Source organism: Dermacentor silvarum, chromosome 3 (assembly GCF_013339745.2).
Source record: "Dermacentor silvarum isolate Dsil-2018 chromosome 3, BIME_Dsil_1.4, whole genome shotgun sequence".
In the NCBI taxonomy this organism is placed as follows: Eukaryota; Metazoa; Arthropoda; class Arachnida; order Ixodida; family Ixodidae; genus Dermacentor; species Dermacentor silvarum.
In genome coordinates this window covers 129,810,862-129,833,108 of record NC_051156.1, presented here as the reverse complement: position 1 = coordinate 129,833,108, position 22,247 = coordinate 129,810,862, and the positions used below count along the sequence as shown (strand labels likewise).

General features: G+C 49.9%; 1 protein-coding gene across 1 annotated transcript in view; it reads left to right on the top strand.

The window, feature by feature from the left end:
* Positions 1–10,358: 10,358 nt before the first annotated feature.
* Positions 10,359–22,247, top strand: part of LOC119445782 (monocarboxylate transporter 12) — a 93,019-nt gene continuing 81,130 nt past the window's right edge. The window contains exon 1 of the mRNA XM_049663616.1: positions 10,359–10,621. The gene's annotated coding sequence lies outside the window, so the exon portion shown is untranslated. The remainder of the gene's footprint in view (positions 10,622–22,247) is intronic.

Sequence of the window (22,247 nt, the reverse complement as noted above, 5' to 3'; positions counted from 1 at the left end):
AATTCTTTTGACAGCTTATCATGAGATTTGTTCTTTTAAGCTTTCCACTGTTTATTACATGACGATCGTGAATTTCTAATGGCATCCTCTTTGAATCGTGATGGGGTAGGGACAGTCACCCATCAAGCGTGAACTAGTTTTGTTTTTCTATAGCAAATCCATTATTGCGTTCTGTGCATCTCTACTTCATCGTATCAAGGTATACATATGGCCTGTGACGGCCTTGTTCTCATATCTGTCTGGCTACGTATTTATCCGCTATAAACGTCTCTTACTGATCTCCTGCCCTCACCTGCTGACGCTCCCAGCAACTTTGAATCCTAAAGCTTCTCGAAGGTGGATGGACCTCCCCCCTCCCCTCCCCCGGTTATGACAGCATGGAATCTTCGTACTCCCTTAAAATCCCAGTGTAAAAATTACGTTGACACTGGCATTTAACATTGGCTAGAGTAAATATTTTATCAGGTCAAAAATACTTCCTTAGGATACATATTCGTTGTCCTATATATTCTTCGAAAATATTGTGAAAGCGGAGATGTTCTTATGGCGACTTCCATTGGGAGAACAGGAGCACTCAAAAGCACGCTGAAAGTGCTTGTTCCAGAGGCGGCGTGTTTCAGTCGTCGAACAGGAGTAAGAGCGCCGTCATCCAATGGTAGAATAAGAGCAGTTTCGCTGCGCCGAGAGCAGCCGGGAGCAGTCCGGACTGCTGTCGCCTGAAAAGCGGAGTACGGAGAAAATCACGTGACCTAAAGCGTCGTATCCTCCTCATTACTTTTTATTTTGCTTCAGCCTGTGCACGCGGCAGCAATGGCGGCAGCCAAGCGTAGTTGGTGTTTTGGCCCCGGTGATTTTGACGTCGGTGATACGAGCGAGCTTCGCAGCGATTTAGCGACAGATCCAAGCATTTCTAGTCGGCCTTGCTTCTCGTCGGATGCGCGGCGGACAGCGGCAGCAAACCGTCTTCGCCTTGCTGAAGTACTTGAAACGCTCGACGGTGACAGCAGCGAAAGATGCTGGAGCTCAACTTCAGATTCAAGTTGCAGTTTCAGATGCTCTTCGCAGGCGGAAACGTTGTGGGATGCGTGGGCGCTGCACAAAGGTATGTAGTACGTGGCCGCAAACAGTGACAGTGTTACGCCCGATAGATCAGAACACGATCGCGCGGGTTTTGCCGGTCTCCTGCAGAAAATGCTAGGACGTCGATGTCTTTAGTCACATGGTACATTTCTCCTCACACGTCCCCCTCTGACCTGCTCTCCGAATGCACGCCGTATTCCAGTGGCGGGTCGAGTGTCCCTGCTCTCACTGCGCTGCCACCCGACTCCGCACTGCGCGGTGCCCTGCTCCTGTTCCCCCAATGGAATTCGCCATTAGTCGAGCGTGCGCCGTCGATTACGGCGCCGTGATGCCGGAGAGGTCATGTGACCCGCTCGCCGGGAGGAGAGGAGCCGACCAATTTGAGCGCGCACCGGGGAGGAGGAGAGGCGCCGGCGTATAAAAAATCACCGCCCCCTTCCACTCCGTGACGATAGTCGTACAGCGAAGCTGTGCATTCCTGGTCATTTCACTGGCCCGAACAGCGCTACTTGCGGGGGATGGGACGCATCGGCGTCCATGGGCGACGGTGTTGCCAGCGCGACAATCGCAGAAACAGAACAACCACGGCTTCGCTGTTTCGGCCGATTTCACTTCGTGGAACTGGCTGCATTTTTTTGTCTGGCAGAGTAGCAACGATGTTCATTGCAGCGAAAGGTTAATCGTATAGATTTACAGTCTTGTTTTGGAGGAGGATACAAAAGTCGTGGGCTCCATGAAGTAACGTTACAGAACATTAAAACTGTGTCGGTTACGTTGTAGCAGTTGCTTGGTTATACGAACCCGCTCAGTAATTTTCGCATTGCTGGTTGCGCGTTTCATATAAGACCTGGCTTCATACAATCACTGCAGCACACAGCATCTTACAGTGTCGCTAAAATGTTATTGCAGCAAGTATGTAGGGCCATTCCACTCCAAATGCCCCGTACATGTACCGTACATGTGAGTATGCCGGCACACTACACCGTTTTTTATAGAAAAAAAGGCAATCCACATGATATAGGTAAAATACGACGCTGACGACGACGATATTGTCACTGCCTTGAATGTGACATTAGAGTTAATGTAAAAGCTCGTGCACGCCTTCTCATCAGTTTTTCACCTTTTCACCGCAGCCACGCGCGGAAGAATTTGCCAGCTTTGCTTCACCGCTTTCTACACGGTTACTTAGCACGAACACTTAATGCATACCAGAATTCTGGCACACACGCACTCAAATGTGGGTTCTAAAGCTTTTTCAGAGAAGCGTGTCAATAGGAATTTGTTCTTTCTTAAAGAAGAAAGGATGAGCTGCGGTAAATGAAGTGTACTACGACAACACGCACCCAACCGACCGGCTTCTGGCACGCTCTGTGAGGTACGACATGAATAAACGGCGAAGGAAATATTTAAACTGGACTCTGACATGCCGTGCGTGCTGAGTAGCTTTGGTGTGGCGCTGCTAAGCACGAGGTCGCAAGATTCAAGTGCCGGCCGTTGCGGCCGCCTTTCGATGAGGGCGATATGCAAAAAATCACCGCATATCCACGAAGTGAATGATGATGAGTGGGCGAAGCACCGGGGGATCATTTGGTTAACCGTGAATCCCCCGACGCCGGCAAGCGGCCCCAGAGGCGGCGAGAGCGCGGGAAGCGGCGGCACAACGCCGGAAGCGTTCTCTACCTGAGGTTGGTGGCGCCGATGCTCGGTTCAAGCGCGAGCTTCGCGAGTCCTCCGCTCCGGGCCCGCTTGCCGGCGTTGCCGTACTGCTGCAGCTTTGCGAGCCCTCAGGTCCGGGTCCGTATGGCGGCGTTGCCGTGCTGCTGCAGCTTCACAAGCCCTCAGCTCCGGGTCCGCTTGTCGGCGTTGCCGTTTTGCTGGAGCTTCCTGCGCCCTAGACTCCGGGTCTGTTTTTTGTCTGCGTCGACGTGCTGCAGCAACTTTGCGAGCCCGCGAACCGCCTGCAGTTGAGCCGCCACTCTCGCCTTTTCATCCATAGCGGCCGCGCCATTATCAGAAGCGACCGTTATCAACTTCTCATCCATGACTGAAGAGAGAAAGAGCGCGTGTCAGGAACGAACGCCCTCGTGCACCGCAGCGCCCCTAGCGGACTCCATGCAAACCAGAGCTACGGACAAGAGAGAGAGAGAGCGCGCGTCGGGAACGAACGCCCTTGTGCACCGCAACGCCCCTAGCGGTCTCCATGCAAACCAGAGCTACCGATGACGCACTACGAGGGAGGGACAAGGCTCGGCCCTAAGGTGCCTCGCCCCTAAAACGCCCGTGTACCATGCACTGGGTGCATGTTAAATAACCCCAGGTGGTTGAAATTAGTCGGTAGTCCCCTACTACGGTATGCCTCCTAATCGGATCGTGGTTTTGGCACGTGAGACACCACAATTTAATTAAATTTTTAACCACAAATACAAGATTGGTTTTCGGGATAGGGCAACTCAATCGAACCCCTAAGGTGGTGAGGAAATTGTAGGGTAGGGTATGACAAACTGCAATAACTCTGGTTAACCTTCCATTCTCTATCTCGCGTTACATTCCCAGTCTTCGTGTGCCTACTTCCTCAAGCGTGACAGCCATTACTGTGGCTCGATGGGTAGATGTGCCGTCCGCCGGGCGTGAAGCGTAGTTCAACGCTTCTCCGCTTCATGACGACAAAGGTGGCGCTGCGGTAGGACGCCTGTCACAAGTGGCGCGCGTCCTGTGCTGCTGAGGCCGTATTATGTTGTAACTGCGGCACATTTACCACCGTATTTAAAGTGAAAACCACCTTCACAGTGGCATCGTAGACAGTTACAAATTTCTGAAGGCAGCAGAGCTCTGTCACTTGCGAAGGCAACATACTTGCCTTTTTCGTCCCTTGTTTGTTTCCCCGTTTGAGGTGCACAAATATAAGAGCTAATAACGTTGTTTAGTTAGTTAAACACATTACAATTGAGTCTACGAGGAGAATGACACATTCTGGCATGGACTAAATAGCCCTTCATCAGTTCTTCTAAAGCGAGAAAGGCGAAGTTTCCTGGGTGGAACAGGAGGAGGAGAGATAATTTATTAGAAAGGCAGAGATGTCAGCAGCTTGCCGACCTCTGGCCAGCAGGCCAGGCAGCATGCTGTGGCCTGCTAATCTGCACAGGGGAAAAAGAAAAGAGGACAAAATAATTATGAAATATGATGATGAGGATAGGAAGAAGTGATGCATATATACACTAATACAGTGGCTTCCCTAAAGTCTTGCGTCTAGTCCGGTGATCTTCAAGCAGTCAAGAGCAGCCCTTGTAGCTATTGATGCTACTGTAGGGTCACACATTGCTGGAGCGGAACAGTAGTATGTAGGGGCTGTATGCGAACGGCAATTCGAGCAGGTTGTATTCTTATACCACGGCATGCGTAAGAGCAATGATTTGCCTAGAAGGGATGTAAAATACAATAGCATAAATAGTGATTTTCGTACAACTAAAATCCTTTGGTTCAATTTCTTTGCCCGTATTGGGGTTATTATAAACGAGACACGCTTGTAATATAATTTAACAATGCTTTTGCCAATACAAATCAACTTATTCGTGATGAAAAAAAAATTCTTACTTTGTTCAATCATGTATGATGAGAGCAGTAGCTTGTAGAATGGAAAAATTAAACCAGTTCCACACTTGTCAAATGTGATGAAACAGTTGAGTTCTGCAAGCGTGGGTGTATAGCGTAGTGGGTATGACGCTCGCCTTGGGACCGTGAGTACCCGGGTTGAAATCCCACCTCGCCAAGAAAGTTTATATTGTTTTTTTCTCAGGCTAAGCGTCCACAATACGTGGGAAGAGCTCTCCGAGGCTCATAAAATGATCCAACTAGAGCGGCTCAAGCTCACACCCACCGGACGTGAAGTTTTGCGCTACCTCAACTACAGTGAACGATACGTTGCCGAAACAGACTAGAAAGCAAGAATCCGACCCGCACTCCGGGACTGAATCAGCGTTGCACGTATACCGCGCAATATGCATCCGATTTACCATGAGGAGCGTCGGCAAACAGAATCCGCGCACTCGAAAAGAAATACGCGACAAACGCTGATACGAGGTACACCGACGCTACTCGGTATAATAAATGAAACGCCTTTGCCCTAAGCGTGACGGATCACCAAGGCAAAGAACTCGCAGCTGTCACCATCTGGGCAAGAGCCGCCGAGAGTGCAGAAGAAATGGCAATCGCTCTGGCGATAACAACTTGCCCTGAAGTAGCCGTAATCCTCACTAATACCCAAGCAGGAGCTTGCTACTATAAAAAAGACGCATATCAGAAACCGCACTCAAGATACTTCGAAATCGCATCGTACACGCCCCGCTCCTCTACACCCACATCAACTAAATTCCAGGCCATCAGGACATGACAGGAATTGAGGCGGCACACGCCGCCGCCCGCGAGCACACCAGCCGGGCTGTCCTCCCATTCCACACCTAGCCGGCCACCAATGTTAATGGCATCGTCCTAAAGTACTGGAAGCCTCGGCAACACCACCCACTCAGCAGAAGAGCGTACCCTTCACCAAACAAGAATCTGAGCAAAGAGGAAAGAGTCATCCTTCGTCGCCTACAGTCAAACACCTATGTACACGGAATAATCATGCACAGACTGTATCCTACGCAGTACTTGTACACATGCACCCACTGTAACGTCCCAGACACCCTGCAACACATGGTCCAGGATTGCCCACTGCGTGACACATCCACAGACCCCCGCTCACAAGCTCAACGAGGCGACTCCAAATAAGGACGCCCCATAGAGGCTGAAGAAGAGCACCATAACTCAGCGCGCTCAATACCACTACTGAAATGTGGGAGGGAAAGCTTTCCTCTGATGACCTGGACGACCAACGCAATCTTGTCGCCCGGGCCGAGGACGCGGCCCAAGCCAGAGGGTGCGTGGGATAAGGAATCCTCCCACCTAGGGTTAGCCGGGTCCTGACTCAGATTACCGTTTCAGAAAATAAAAGTTTATTTCTCTCTCTTTCTTTCTTCGTCTCCCTGTCTCTCTCTTTCTCCCTCTCTTTCTTTATTTCTCTTTCTTGCTCTCTCCCTATCCTTCTTTGTCTTTCTGTCTGTCTTTCGCTCTCGTTTTCTCTTTCACTCGCCCATAGCAAGTTGTGTTGAAAACGTCGATACAAAGTAACCATATGGTTCGCATTAATGCATGTTCTACAAGCGTGGGTGTATAGCGCAGTGGTTATGACGTTCGCCTTCGGACGCGTCCGAAGGTGAACGGCCGTCGCGTCAAGCGTTTAGCGCTAGTCACGCGAAATGTCGCGAAAGACAAGGTACCTCCGAAAATGATCGCTCGAGAATACGTCCCTACATGCGTAGTTAAGATCTACCAAGTTAAGATCTAGCAGTAGCAGCCAGTGAGACTTGCGGATCGACAGTTTCGCTATGCCTAAGCTTTGCACGACCGAGTGCAAACTTGCCCTTTTTTACCTTATAACAAACGCATACACGCCATAATGACGTCAACATATTTTGCAATCTCATCTGCAAGTGCATTGAACGTTCATGCATACCATTCTAACGAAAAACCTTTTTCGCACTCTTTGACGTCAGTATTCTCTTGAATGTTTTCGATCTCTCTCTTTTTTTTTGCGGTTTAAGCTGGGGAAGTATAGACCAGGAGAAGTATTCTGCAACCCTTCGGTTTTCGAAGAATTCGCTTTGCGAGCAGTGATTGGTCGCCTTGTGCGTGACGCCATCGCCTCGGGGGGCGCACGCATTTTATGATGACGTCAGGCACACGTAAATCGCGCGGAAACCGAATCCGTCGTCTCCTACGAAGCGAAGCGGCGCGAGGCGCTCCGGTGTGATTAGAAGGCGCCACGTGCCGTGCGCAGAGCTTGTGCGTGCCGTGTGCACGGGTGAGTTCGGCGTTCAGAACCAGAAGCGTGCCTAATTTGCAATATTTTTGCTTTGTTTGTGACGTTCACAACCAGAAAAAGACCTAGGCGCCGATTGGCCTCGGTTCTTCCTCTCATTCTCATTACTTCAGCGGACCGCCGAAGTATGACGCCACCACCGAAGTGAATTCGCAAACCGAATCGTTACAGAATACGGCTGCAAAGGCGAATTGAGAAAGCTTCTCGTTCAGAAGGGCTCTTTTCCACTGGCTGGCCACCTTCGCTAATGAAATGTCTAGCATTGGGACTAGCTGGAATTTTTCCTTGCGAACAATTCAAGCGTAATAAATGCTTTTAAGTATAGGCCAAACATTTTCGGCAATACTAGAAGGCAGCCGTCTTTTGCCGGGTACTGCTGGTACTGGTGGAAAGAACGGAGGACCAATCGCGATACCGCTCAGTCTGTTCCGATCGCATGCTGACCGCCAGTGATCGCATAATATGGCTTTGTCAGCTGCCTCGTCATCAAACGTGCATCTGGCTTAGTGCAGCTCATTGCGCGCTGCACCAACAGCTGGCGACGTGGGTGAATAATAGGTGTGCGAGAGCAAACGATTTTGGCATCTACGCGTCGTTTTGTTTTATTTTATCAATCCGTAAGAAATATTCAATGTAGCTTATGCCACTTTGCACAAGTTTACTTCACGAGCTAGATTAGTGAATGAGCCGTAAATTACTTTCACGAGAAACCAAAATGGTTAATTTATTGGTTAAAAAAACTTGACCAGTTGGCTTTCAAACAAATTGCTTTACAGCGGCGATTGCAATGTACTATTTGAAGCTAGTCAGCTCCTTTAGGAAGAAATCTGAGGTTCCTACAAGTATTGAGCCAAAGACAAACAGGACACCGAAAGAATGGAAAACGTGTTTAAGAACTTAAAAAATCCAAAGAGCGCGACAACAACACACACATAGAAACAAAGAGGAACACCACCAGAGCCGAAGATGCACAACATCGACACCTCTGTGTCTGTGTTGTTCTCGTGCTATTGATTTTAGCAGTGCAATACCAACACGCCCATGCACTTCACTAAAAACCTCACGCTTCGGACCGCCCATAGAAGCCATGCCCGCAGTGCAGAAATAATAGAAAGACGCTAGGTTATATGCGGTTGAGCTGTTGAAGTTTGCGAGCGTAAACCAAGTTAATTTACCTTTCCATCCTATCACAGGTAGTGTAGTTTTCTGGATATGCAGCGAATCCAAATAATGACGCTGATTCAAAATTTCATCTCTTGCGACGACAGGTGCGCTGCCCCAGCCCAACTCCTGACGCGTAGTGTTGGCACGTTCCGCAAGCACGCTGGCGGTGCTTGTTCACGTGGTTCCAATGATCCTTCAGTCTTCTTTGGACGTGAACGCTTTCTCCGACGTATTGAGCGATTTACACCAAAGCATGTGACTCTCGCGCGGCGCCACTGCCTAGCAGAGACTGCGGAAAACGCTTCGCTCAAGCGCAGTGAGTGCCATGGGTGGAGCGGAGCCCTGCCGTCTGTCTACGCTCTGAGCAGCAGTGGCCGTGGGCGGATTGCCAAGACGAAACTTGACAGCTTGTTTGCAAACACTCACTTTTCTCGCAGCCGGTCGCCTACAAGGTTTTTATTTCGATCGCACTGATATGAACACTCCAGGCAATATTCTTCCGTCAGCGTCGACGTCACCATGAGGTTTCGTATGGATGGCTTGCGCTGACGTCATCCTAAGTGCCATGTTAGTGAACTGTCACGGTGAGAAACTGCGTTCTTGGCATTTCGCGCGGTACTAACACTCTCTGAAGAGCCTGTCGAGGCGGGGCCTCTACTAAGGTTTCCTTCATCCATGGGAGCAGGTTACCCGCGGCAGTGAGTATTCTGCACTGAGGCGCCATATTGGAGAATCATTACGGCCGGAAGCTGTGTCAGTGACGTCACGTGCAAACTATCTATAAAGTTCAATTGCGATTCGATCACGACTGGCATCGTATGCTGTAGGTGCGAGGGAAAGTTCGCGAGGGTGAGCTGAGAAGGATGGTGGCTTGGTACTCGGCATCTCTCGCGCGCAAGGGAGGTAGGGGAGCCGGGAGGTGAGCACTCGCTAGGAGGGGAAGGACAAGGGGGCAGGTTAGCACGCTTCTCCTCTTCTACTCCAGCGGCAGATAAGTATGGCTCTACTGAGCGCGGCCGTGCGGATCCTATCCTGGAGGTTGTGCGTGCAAAAGTTAGCCGACCCGAAGTGGCTGGTTACTTCCGGTGGGCTGTGTTTTCGCGCGCCTAGTTCTCGTTCAAGTGAGAGCCAGCATGAAGAAAATTCGGTCGCCGCTGCTGCCGGGCTCATCACGCCAGCGTTGTGACAGCGAGCACTCGCAGTCATCGAGTAAGATCGGTTCATGATTGCCCCTAACATCAAGATTTAAACTTTCGGGCCGAACCGCGGCTTTTTAAACAGTGTAGAAGTACCTTCGAGTGTGCTGCTTGCTCACCAGTAGTCGTTCGCTTGTAGCCTAAGTGGCTGATGAAGCACTCCTTCAATCAGTTTCTGTGTAAGGTAGCGGAACTTAATTTTGACAAGATTCCATGTCACTCTACCTCAGCAGCAATTCATTAAGGTGCCCATGGTTGTAGCTTGGTTTGAGTGCCGCTTGATTAAAGGTTGCGTATTGTTGAACAATGGTTAGGGCTATACAGTTAGTGCGCCAGTTAAAGAATAAAGCGGTAGCACACAATATGATCTGGGTGTGCTTTGACGAACCAACACATCTAAAGTACTTTTTGACGCGGCTAAACTTATGCTTACACATCAAAGTACCGTGACTCCTGATAAACACATTGCTGCTACCACTAAAGTCATACGTCAACTATATTTAAGCTTATGAATATCCTCTGTGCATTAAGTTGGACACGCTTGAGAGTCGCTTGAATGTTCGTTGTTCCACCTAGCACATACGCTTGGATATGCTAGGTCTTCGTCCTTCGATACCGAGAACCAATGTCAAGAAGACAGCTAAGGTAAGGAGCGAACTGTGCGGCTGAGAGGGGATGAGGTTTAGCGAAAGACTAATGCGCATTTACTTCTCGTGAACGGTGCAAATGAGTCAGAAATGGCTGCCCTTTTGGTTCGAAACGAACAGGCTGGGCCCCGCCATATCGAGCAAACGGCGTAATTTTCGTTTACATCTGGTCCAAGAAGGCTCCGGCAGACCTAGCCATAAACCGGCTGCTGTGGTTAAAAAATTATAAAAACAAAAAGAAGAAATGCGTCGCTCTATTCATCACTGCGAGCTCATTCTGCATTAGGCACTTTTCTACGGCGTCAGTGGCGTGCGACATGCAGATGTTTTCAAATGCCGAAGGAGTGTTGCAAGGCGAACTCCAGAGAAAGCCGGTGGCGTCGCTCGAGTCGTTTGCAACACTGCAGGTTCCTTGAGTCGGCGCGACGCAGTTCTCTTTTTCTCAAAGTGGTGGCTGCGACATTGCACGCACTTGTCGTAGCTGCAGCGCGCTCCTTCACTCGACCGACGTGCTCTTCTGTCATAATCGGCGCCCTTACGACGCACTCCAAGCACGAGGGATCGGATGGTCTCGTTGCCCGTCTGCTAAACATCAGCGTAGCAACTTCCGCGAAACGGTACGTCTAAGTCGTTTGCCTCACGAAGCACTCTGCTTGTTTTATTTTATTTACTGATGCAGCTTGCTCCCTTTTTAGATAATGTTCCCCCGCGGTGTCTCGTGCGTAGAACACTGGCGGCGCCAATTTATAATTATTTGATGATTTGATGAACTGATTTATTGACTGACTGTTGACTGACTGTTGACTGGTTTTGCGTATCAAACTAAGACATGCTCGATGGTTGGGCACTCTGAGTTTGATTCCTTGAGGTTCTGCAATATGCACTAGGTTTCAGTCACTTTTCACATTAGTGTCATGATTCAAGCAGTATTTAGTCGAACAGAATGCTACCAACCAACATACTATATTCAGTAGAGATAGCTGTATTCGGGGGAACATTGTGTAGTCCAACCGCAAAGAAAGCGTACCAGAATATACTCATGTCTCACTATATCTGCTCAAAATCCACTACTGCTACTATTACTCATAAAACCAACTGAAAACTGACGGTTAACAACTGTGGACTCAGCGTGGGAACAGCGCGGTAGTTCATGCTAGCAGGCTCTAATCCTGGTCAGCCGAACCTAAGAGTATCACGCCGCGCCTCGCACCACCGCTCGCGCGTCTGTGGTTGTCTTCTTCCGCAGCTGGCTCCAATGCCTCTCATCATGCTATCACTCCCATATTGCCCCTCTCTCTGCGAAAGTGATGATGGCACTGGGTCACGGTGGCTTGCAGCATCGGCACGGCAACCCCGCGAGCTGTGGGCGAATCTTATAGACTGCTGCGCGGAACGAAGATCGGCAGAGCAGGCAACGTCCCAGTAGCCAGGTCGTCCAGGAACTCGAAGGCACTAAACCTGGCTGGCTTCCCGGACGTACACCTCGCGAAGATACGGCGGACCAGGTAGTGCAGCCTTCGAGTTGTCGAGGGCTTGCAGGAACCCGGAGGCCCGATACAATTCCCAGACACACACTTGGTCTGGTCTTCCACCCTGAACTCGATCTGACGAGTATACGCAGCAGGTCACCGTAAGGTGCCTCCGTCCGCCAATGCCTTGCCACCGCAAAGAGACCGCGCCGCAACATTCAGGTAACAGGAGGGGGGGATTGCAGATGATGATGATCGTTGCTCTAACGGTGCCGCCTCCGCTACCGTTGGCAACTGGCCTCGAGCTCCCGCAATCTCGCCGGAACGCGGGGCACCACTCACCGCGTCCTCCCGAGCTGACTGTGTGGACGTCCGCAGACCGTACCGCCGAGGGACGCAGTCTCTCCCCCAGGTGGTGTCTATACCCTCGAGTGGATGATATCCGCCGTGCCGGCAGTGCCTCTCCACAACGGCGGAGCCTAGAGCTTTAGTAGCACGTATGAGACTACGCCGCATGGGAGCCCGATGCCGGGCCAGATGATTGGAGACGAGGAGGAGCGACCTAGGATAAGCTCCTCATCTAGCGCCAGAGGTGCAGCTCGCACCGCGGACATCGCGGCGCACCATCCCGGGGCAGGAGAGGCTACTGGGTGGGGAAAGGCCACCGCCCGTCTTCCCCACGATGATGCGCCGTCCCGGAAGGCAGCCGGGGCCATACTTTGGGCGCCAATATGGGAACGGCGTGGTACCGCAGACAACACCGGCAGGCCCCAGTTCTGGCCCGCCGCGCCTACCGACCTTCACGCCAATGCTCGCGCGTCCGTCGTCGTCTCCTTCCACAGCTGATTTCAATGCTGCTCATCATGCCGGCACTCCCATACAACAAAGTTGAGCGCGCAGACATATATTATCGGTTATAATTTGCGGCAGGTTTCGATCAAGTATTTAAAATGATAGGTTTTAAAGGAATACGTAAGCCTTAACTGCTGATTTCAGGGAGTTGCGGCTAGTAGATGACATTTCTTGTTCAACAATGCCACAAATGATTTGCACCAAATCATAAAGCAAGCACACAAACCGGACTGTGTACTCTGGACCTCAATAAAGTTATTTCACTCACTCACACAAACCGGCAGTCTAAGTGCATGTTTGCAGAACAACATGCGACAACTAAAATAATATTTAAGAGTTTAACCACGGCAAAAAGTAGCAGTTTCGCCCAAATGGTGAAGCATCGACGGCGATAGCAAATTATTAGACAGCTATACAAAGTAAATGAAATATATAGTAGTTTCCTCGGCCACATGAAGTTGCAAACGTTCAGTTACTAAATAAATTAACAAGGATGTTGTCACGCGCGCAGAGGCAAACACAAACCGCGATGATCCCGCACACTCGGTACCAAAACGCTGGTGTGAGGAAAAGCCGCAGCAGCAGCAAGCGAATTGACTTCGTGCTGCCTCTTGCCTCAACGTGAACTAAGCGCTGAGATCGCAGCGCACACGAGCATATCAACGCTCGGCGCCCCTAGACTGTGTACCCAACGCAGATAGCTCTTAAGATAGCGGTCACGCCATACCAAGCCACCGCCAAAGTGGAACGTCCCCAGCGCCCTGCGCACGATGGAAGACGGCACGCTTCCTCCCCGCCTACCCCCCTTGCGCATGCGAGATGGAGCCACCATCCACTGCTCACCCTCACCCGCTCTCACTCGCACAAATGGGTCCATCATGCAGTCTAATTCTACAGCAACAGAATTCAATACACCGCGCGTGACATCAACTGCGGTTATCGAGCTTGCAGGTCTGCGTGCAGCACTTCAATTATCAATCAGGAAACGCCCCAGAAATGGTGCATCTTTTGCGATTCCAAGGCTGCGATTCTATAGGTTTGCTATCCGCATTACGCCGTGGACCAGACGAACAGCTTGTCGCAGACACAAGATAAATTTACTATCGAGCAGTTGAGAAAGGTCATGTTATTGTCTTTCAATGGTTGCCAAGCCATTGTAGTATCCGTTTGAGGTGAGCAAGCAGACGGAGCCGTCGATATTCACATGACAGTGGCGAATGCGTCGCTATCCCGATGACAATAACAAACGCAGCGGGTAAGCTCCATGCGCTTACTTGTGAGCTTACATTGGCCCAATGGTATTCTGTAGTCATTACAAACAAGCCCCTTTGTTCACTGCATCTTGATCTGAAGCTCCGCTTTCTGTACGGCTTACCGCGACAGGAGGTAACTAGCATTTGTCGTCTATGGCTTCGATAATATTTTACTAATGCCTACTCCTACCTTATAGGCATGGCCACAAGCCCAGAATGCGAAATTTATGGCTGCAAAAAGACGATAGCGCATCTTTTGTGCACAGTGAAAAGTCTTCAGTACCACGCCCGATAAGACTGAGAACTGTCCCCTTACGGAAGACAGAACTCTTGTGCCCTTGTGCCAGAAGACTTCAGCCCGAACTGCTTTAAAAGCGCAAGTGCACTTCTTAAAAGCAACAAGACAGAAACAAACTATACTGATGCGAAGTGCCGCGTCTTTCTAACTTCTCCTGTTGTCTCATCTTTTCTACCCTTAACCCATCCCCACATGCAGAGAAACCAATCGGACATTATTATGGTGTAGATATCTGCGTTTCCCCTCATGTTTTCTTTCTCTCTCTCTCATACACATCGACTCCGGTCACCATCATTACTTGTGATGTGTTTTTTGTATCATTCAGTCCCCACATCTCTATCAGGCCTGCCATCACTCCTAATGTGGTGAGGTTTCACAACATAAGGGTGCTAGCCAAAGCATTTAACACAAATCTCTTCGCTTGCTTCCACAACGTAGCAGTGTCACTTTCTCAAGTCAGTTCATGCCCTCCTTTCAAATATACTGGCAGCGCAAGCAATAAATATTTTCACTGCAAGAAGTCTAAACCCAATGTACCACTCAACACAGGTTATCCCTTCAACCAGCGCATTTTGCGTACAGGCGCGGCTGTTACACGTCACAGGATTCAGCAGGATGCGTTTGACAATCCAAGAAAATGAGAAATGCGTAATCGATATACCTTTCCTTTGATTCTACTTGAGCTTCCCGCCATGCGTGAGCATCTTGACGCGGCCGCCTCTTTCTTCATGTCGATCAAATGCGCACCAGTTCCCTCATTCTCTGAATGCATACAGAAAGCTAAAGCGAGTCATTAAAGCTACATTACTGCTTCAGCAAATACATGTGTTTCAGTATAACTATCCTTCGAATGGCCACTTATATTGCTCATGTCCACAGCTTCGGCCTTTTCTGTGCCGTGCCGGATATAAATGCGTACGAGAACACAATGAATATGCAGCCGTCCATGACAAAATCAGCCGACCCGGCTGAATTTTTCAAGCGAAGCTTGTTAAGGCACAGATTTCGGTGGCGTCCGTGTACGCCACCGAAATAAGTAAGCGGAACGACAAAAAATGTCACAGTTTCGCCCTAAGGGCGAAGCAATGAATGCGATAGCAACACAGCAATGTCATACGAAGTAAGGTGAGCGGCCTTGGTAGCAATATGAATTGTAGTAAACATGAGCTGATTAAGTAAGCAGGTGTGCTGCGGCGTAAGTAGACCGACATGAAGAGAGACTCGATGACCACGAGAAGGGCGCGTGTGAAACGGTGGTGTTGATGAGAAGCGCTTACCGTGGGCAGCGCGTGCGAAGGGACACACCTGTAGTGCTGCACTGCCGATCTGGGCAGCATTGCATGTGTAGCGTGCGTTGGAAAATGTGGCCCGACTATTACTAACTGAATGAACAAGCGTGGTGTGAGCGCGCACAAACAAACATGAATAGATCACACTGAATGACTGCAGCCAACGACTGTCAAAACGCTGGCAGCGAGCGCATACGCCGCGCAGCAGCGGGCGAAGGTACGTGCGGTCTATCGCTTCAACGGAAAGTGAGCGGCGAATGCACGGCGCATAAAGGTCAGAGCCGTGTGGAGATAAGAGATGTTGCGGTCGAACGAACGACGAGCGCGGTTGTTGGCAGCGTAGAAGTGCCCCCCGCTCCCTCCGGCGCTGGCTTCCCGCTTCCTTGCTCGCGCGTGGGAGAGATAAGACACTGTGCGGACGAGCGACGAGCGCGGTTGTTGGCAGAGAAGTGCCCCCCCCCCCCCCCTGCTCCCTCCGGCGCTGGCTTTCCGCTTCCTTGCTTGCGCGTGGGAGATTGAGTGCGTTCGCTCTCCGTCGATAGCGCGCGTCCCCGCACGTTTCCGCTGGGGCATACGGCGCGCGGCGAAGATTTTATCTATACGGAACCTCACGGCGACGGCGACGGCGACGCCGACGGCAGAAATCCGGTTGAAGTGTCCATATAATTGCTATCGCAATAAAAAGTAAGTGTAACAACACTGCATTTTTATGGCGAGTTTGATGGCGCACATCTCCAAACTGGTGTCATTCTGGAAATTCATTTCAAGCCGATACGCCTGACAAGCTCACGGGCTGCAATTCGAAAATTTCACTGTGTCGTGAAGTAATTAACTGAGAAGTTAATTAGTGAAATTTTCTTAATCAGTTGAATATGTGTTTCGATTTCTCCTGCTACTAATGTCCGCCTCTTCGAATAGCCCAGCTCAACAATGAGAATTATGCTACCTGCCATAGGCGACTTTTTAATTTTCCTTAAATCCTAATTATGAACACCCGGTATATGGCTCTTGCAGTAACTCGAACCAAAGGCAAGAACCTGCTCCAATAGCGTCTTCAAGCTTTTTCAGTGACTGGTCCATTCCTCAAGTGAAGGAATGCGCCGCGGCTGACGTCACCACCCGCCCCGCCTTCTTACGTGCGGTGACAGACTACAGGCCTCTAAAGCCATACAGACCTATTGTTAGCCCAGCGAGACGCCACCAGTCGATGTAGTCAGTCTGGCGGGCTTTATGAGCTATTTGTCAGCTATTTGCCAACTGGCAGCTTGTGGTATATATGATGTAAATTCATGCAGAAAGCTCTTGTTGTCGCCCACTACCGAGACTCCCTCTCTGTTCTCCAATAAAGTGTCAACGTCGGTAGCAGCCTAAGAATCGAAGAACCTGATCCGGAGAATCTCATACATGTGTTTGTGCATCTGCAAACTTGGTTCCTCTTATCCGAGTAGTCTAGGACAGCTTTGTTAAGGTAAATCCACTCATTATCTCCTTCAATAGGGTGACCAGCGACTGCCCTTAATGAACGTTTTATTGCGATAGCAATTATATGAACACCCCCGGAACGTTTTCCGCCGTCGTCATCACCTTCGGCGTCGCTGTGATGTTCCGTATAAAGTTTAAGTGCCATAAAATCGTGGCCGCGCGCATTGGTGCAATAATGTAAGCACTCACCGTGCACCTGATGTAGTAGCAAAAGTGCTGCTGGTTTCCATGATACATGGACAGCATTTGTGCATTCTTGATGCCTGCAATGACAACCCATACCCGATGTGAATGCAGAGACCACAGTGTCAACGTACGCCATCCTGCTGGGATGTTTTTCAATGGTAGTGATGCTCCGTGAGCAATTAGAAGACGGCTAAAACTGTTATGCGGCCTAGTTCTTGGCGGGCAAGCAAGATACCATATCGAATGTGTACTCTTAGAACATCAGAGCATCAATGTGCGTTGCTATTTGATGGTCACGCGCTAAAGCGATTGTGGCTCCTGAGGATGTACACTTATGGAGTCTGAGGCTCGTCCACAGAACTTGAACTTGTAAATCTGGAGTGTGCGAAGGTTCTTTTTAGTGGCGTTGCCCAGATTGGACAGGCTGTATCTTATGAAGACTATAAGGAGTGCATGGTATAGCTGTAGCATCGATTGCAGAGATACCCTCGAGGCTGTTTCATGACAAATTTGAATACATAGGCTATTGCAATAAAGCTCTTCTTCACATATGAAATATATGGGGTCCAAGATGAATCACGGCCGATGATGACTCCAAGGAAACGGTGCGTTGTTTCAACAGAAATTACTGGTCCGTTTATGCGTGTAACTGAGGGAGTCATTGTTTTGCGTGTAGATGAGACTAATCGGCACTTTTCTGGCCATAGTTCTAGGCCTTTTATATGCAGGTAAGAAGACGTTTTAGTTGCAGCCTCACAGGTGTGTTGCGTTTGTGTTATAGATTCACCGGCGTGCTAACACGCTCAGCAAGCATCTTTTTTGCGGCCTCTGAACGGTCAGTGCGGATAGGGCAAAATATGTCGCATCTGCTGTTAGAAGAGGTCCAGGCTACGAAGTCACGTTAATGCATGGTTGAGATACCAAATGTTCGGGACGTTAGTTATATAATACGCGACATGAGTCAGCTTTGCGGAGTCGTCCTAATGGTTAAACGAACTTACGTGGTCGTAATTTTCCAACCAGTCTTCATCATCGTCGCCGTAGAGCCCAGCAAACACCTGGGAATCCTTCTGAGTGTTAGTGTGGTCCAAGAAGGTGCTCTGGTAGGAGCAGGTATAGTGGAAGCTGCCGTGTGGGCTGCTGCTCTTGTGACATGGCCGAGGGTAGTTGCACAAGCAGCGACCCGAGCGCAGCTCCAAGGTTGTGCTCGAGGGGAAGCTCAAGAGAAAAGAGGACTGAGCGACAGGATGGCAACATCCCCCACCTATGAGAAAATGTTGCGCCGTAGGTTTTCCATTAACTTCAGCGAACAAGGCACCCTCTAAGACGGAATCAAGCAGGGATGATCGTACAAATGAGGAAGATGACATGCCCTAGCAGTGCTTACAATAGTATATATATATATATATATATATATATATATTCAATCTCTGAGACTGGGAAAGCTTAGGAGTGAGGATCGACGGCGAATATCTCAGCAACCTTCGGTTTGCAGATGACATTGTCCTATTCAGCAACAATGGAGACGCATTACAACAAATGATTGAGGACCTTAATCGAGAAAGTGTACGAATTGGGTTGAAGATGAATATGCAGAAGACAAAGATAATGTTCAATAGCCTGGCAAGGAAACAACAATTCAGGATCGCCAGTCAGCCTCTAGAGTCTGTAAAGGAGTACGTATATCTAGGTCAATTACTCACAGGGAACCCTGATCATGAGAAAGAAATTTACAGAAGAATAAAATTTGGTTGGAGTACATATGGCAGGCATTGCCAAATCCTGAGTGGGAGCTTACCACTGTGGTTGAAAAGAAAAGTTTACAATCATTGCATTCTACCGGTGCTAACATATGGGGCAGAAGAAAAGTTTACAATCATTGCATTCTACCGGTGCTAACATATGGGGCAGAAACTTGGAGGTTACCAAATAAGCTCGAGAACAAGTTTAGGACCGCACAAAGAGCGATGGAACGAAAAATCTTACGAGTAACGTTAAGAGACAGGAAGAGAGCGGTGTGGATCAGAGAACAAACGGGGATAGCCGATATTCTAGTTGACATTAAGCGGAAGAAATGAAGCTGGGCAGGCCATGTAATGCGTAGGATGGATAACCGGTGGACCATTAGGGCTACAGAATGGATACCAAGAGATGGGAAGCGCTGTCGAGGACGGCAGAAAACTAGGTGGGATGATGAGGTTAGTAAATTCGCAGGCGCAAGTTGGAATACGCTAGCGCAAGACAGGGGTAATTGGAGATCGCAGGGAGAGGCCTTCGTCCTGCAGTGCACATAAAGTATAAGGCTGATGATGATGATGATGATGATGATATATAGATTGTAGTGTACTGAAGAGGAATGCCAGGGGCTGCAGCCACATCGCCAGTCACCCGGGAAGCGCGAGCTCGAGATTGCCTGAGCTGCTCTGGTTGAGACATGCTGCGAACGCTGCCTGCTGCTCTCTTGTCCTGTGACCAGTCGGGGGACCAGGCGTAATTGTTCAAGTCGCTCCGTAGAAGCTGATTCAAGGGAGCGGTGATGGACGCAAAATTCCTAATGAAGCGGCGAAAGTAAGAAGAAAGGCCAAGGAAGTTGCGAAGTTCTCTTACGGAGGAAGGTTTCGGAAAATCAGCAACTACACGGAGCTTGGCGGCGTCAGGAAGAATACCGTGTTCAAGAACGACATGGCCAAGGATGGTGAGCTGACTTGCGCCAAAGTGGCATTTCCTCAGGTTGAGCTGAAGACCGGCGGCAGTTAGGCACTAACACAATTCCTTCAGTCTACAGAGATGGGTGGGAAAATCAGGCGAAAAAATAACCACGTCATCTAAGTAGCACAGACACGTTTTTCCACTTGAGACCACGCAAAAGGTTGTCCATCATACGCTCAAATGTTGCGGGGGCATTGCAAAGCCCGAAAGGCATGACACGAAGTTCATATAGGCCATCTGGTGTTACAAAGGCCGTTTTAGGTTAGTCTTCGGTGCCATGGGGACTTGCCAATAGCGGCTACGTAAGTCGATAGAAGAGAAGAACTCCGCACCTTGGAGACAGTCAAGGGCGTCGTCAATTCTCGAAAGAGGGTTAACATCTTTACGAGTTATATTGTTAAGACGACGGTAATCGACACAGAATCGAATCGATCCGTCCTTCTTGTTAACAAGAACAACGGGAGATGCCCAGGATATATCCGAAGGCTGAATGACGCCGCGCTTCAGCATGTCAGCTACTTGGTCGTCGATGAGACGGCGCTCTGTCGCGGATACACGGTATGGTCTTTGTGGCAGTGGCGCACTGGTAACCCGTGTCGATGCGGTGACAAACCGTTGAAGTGCGGCCCAAGGGAACATGCTGGCAGTCGAAAGACGAGCGGCAACTTGTCGAGAAGGCGTAGAAGCTTGGCGCGTTGGGAAACAGTCAACGTGTCGGCGATGGAGCTATGTAGAACATCGGGTGAAGTCGGCTCCTGCGCGAGGTTACAGGTCACTCCGGCGAATCTGATGAGTGGCGATGGAACCAGTTGGCATGTCAATGCTGGCAGCAGGGTCGACACACTGGACGCGGCCAACGCACTCCCCATGAAGCAAAGTGAGAGGACAGGACAATCTGTTGGAGACGAGCAGTCTGCTGACGCCGGCATGAACGTCCAAAACAGCGAAAGGCAGTGGGAAACATTTGCGACGAGCGACAATGGCGGATGGCGTAACAAGTGCGCTGGCATCAGCAACAATGTTGCATGACACTGTGACGAGGCAAAATAGAGCGGTAGAATTGTAACCTCTTCGGCAACAAAAACTTTATCTTCAGGTTCACGAGCGTCAAGGAGCGGGGCGTCGCACAGCGTTTGAAATTCCACTTCAGCACGAGAACAGTCGATGACGGCCTTATTAGCGGAAGGTAAGTCCCAGCCCAAAATAAGATCGTGGGAACAAGCACACAGCACCAAAAATTTGACGATGTAGAGGAGGCCGTTGATCACAACACGAGCAGTACACGCAGCTGCAGGCGTGATGCGGTCGGCGCTGGCAGTACGAAGGGATACGTTTGACAGTGGCGTCGTGACTTTCCTGACCAAACGGCAAAGTTTGGCACTAATATCTGAAACTGCGGCACCAGTGTCAACGAGGGCGAGTGCAGCGACGCCATCTACATATACATCAATAACATTAGTCGGAGAAGGGAGAGTCCTTGGTCTGTTCGTGGGTGACGCAGTTCTCGCCTCTGGAACTGCGGCGATTAGTTTTCCCGGTCCGACGTAGAAGTACGACGACGCAATATACATATACATACGCATATATATATATATATATATATATATATATATATATAAGCAACGCTTCAACAGACGCTATAATCCAAAAGGACGAGCTAGCGCTCCGAAGGTGAACGTGCATAATGAACACAGATGCCGATTATGACGGCCATAATATAAATGCTCGCACTAATTGCACATGTGGACCGCAGCGGCCAGACTGGCCCCAAATGAAGCTAGCGTGGAACGCCAATGGAATGGCTTGAGGCTGGAACGATGCACACTGTGCCCACTATGCACACATGCACGCTATGGTGTATGAAAAGATGTAACGCGGTAGTTTATTGGGGAGGTCTGCTCTATGACTTTGTAGGGGTGGATGTACCAAGATTGGGGCGTATCACATGAACCCAGCATTCGGACAGCGGTACAAAGCAGTACGCTGTCGCCAGGACGGTAGAAAAGGACTCGGTGAGTAGCAGCATAACGAGTCTTACTACTTTCTTGACTCCCCGAGCACATGGGGGTTGGCCCCTCCCGCGTGTAGCCGTGCGCGGCTTAGCCGTGTCTGGGGAGAAGAGGATCCTGGGGGTTGAGCCAATGCCGGGTGTTTGGACCTTTACGGCTCTTCGGCGGAGGCAACACACCCCTTTGGCCTCGGCTTCACTGTAGACGGCACCCCCGTACTGACCCACCCGGGGGAAATAGGTAGTTGTCTTTTCCTGTCTCTCTCTCCAAACTTCGTCTTTCTCTCTCGCCTTTTCATCTTTCCTGTCGTCTACTCTCTTCTATATTACTTCCGACCTTCTTGGCAGCGAGGGTTAACCCTGTGTTAGTAGCCGACCTAGGTTATTTCATATTCGGTTATAGTGGTGACGTGCAGCTGGCGTCCGCAGGACTTGTTTTTATAAGACCTGTGGCGTCCCCTTGTTGGGCTCCATGGTGGGCGGCTGGCGTTACTACCGAAAACTGAAAATTTTCCATGGATAGCTCCTTTCCGAAGCTCTCTGATCGCCCTCAGAAACGAGGGCGCACCGAAGAAATATTAAATGTTTTGGTCGCAACACTGAGAATTTCCCCCGCTATCAGGTAATACACTGTGAGAAACCAGGAAAGACAACGACATTGATCTCGCCCTTCCTCGTTTCCAAAAGTCTAACTCAG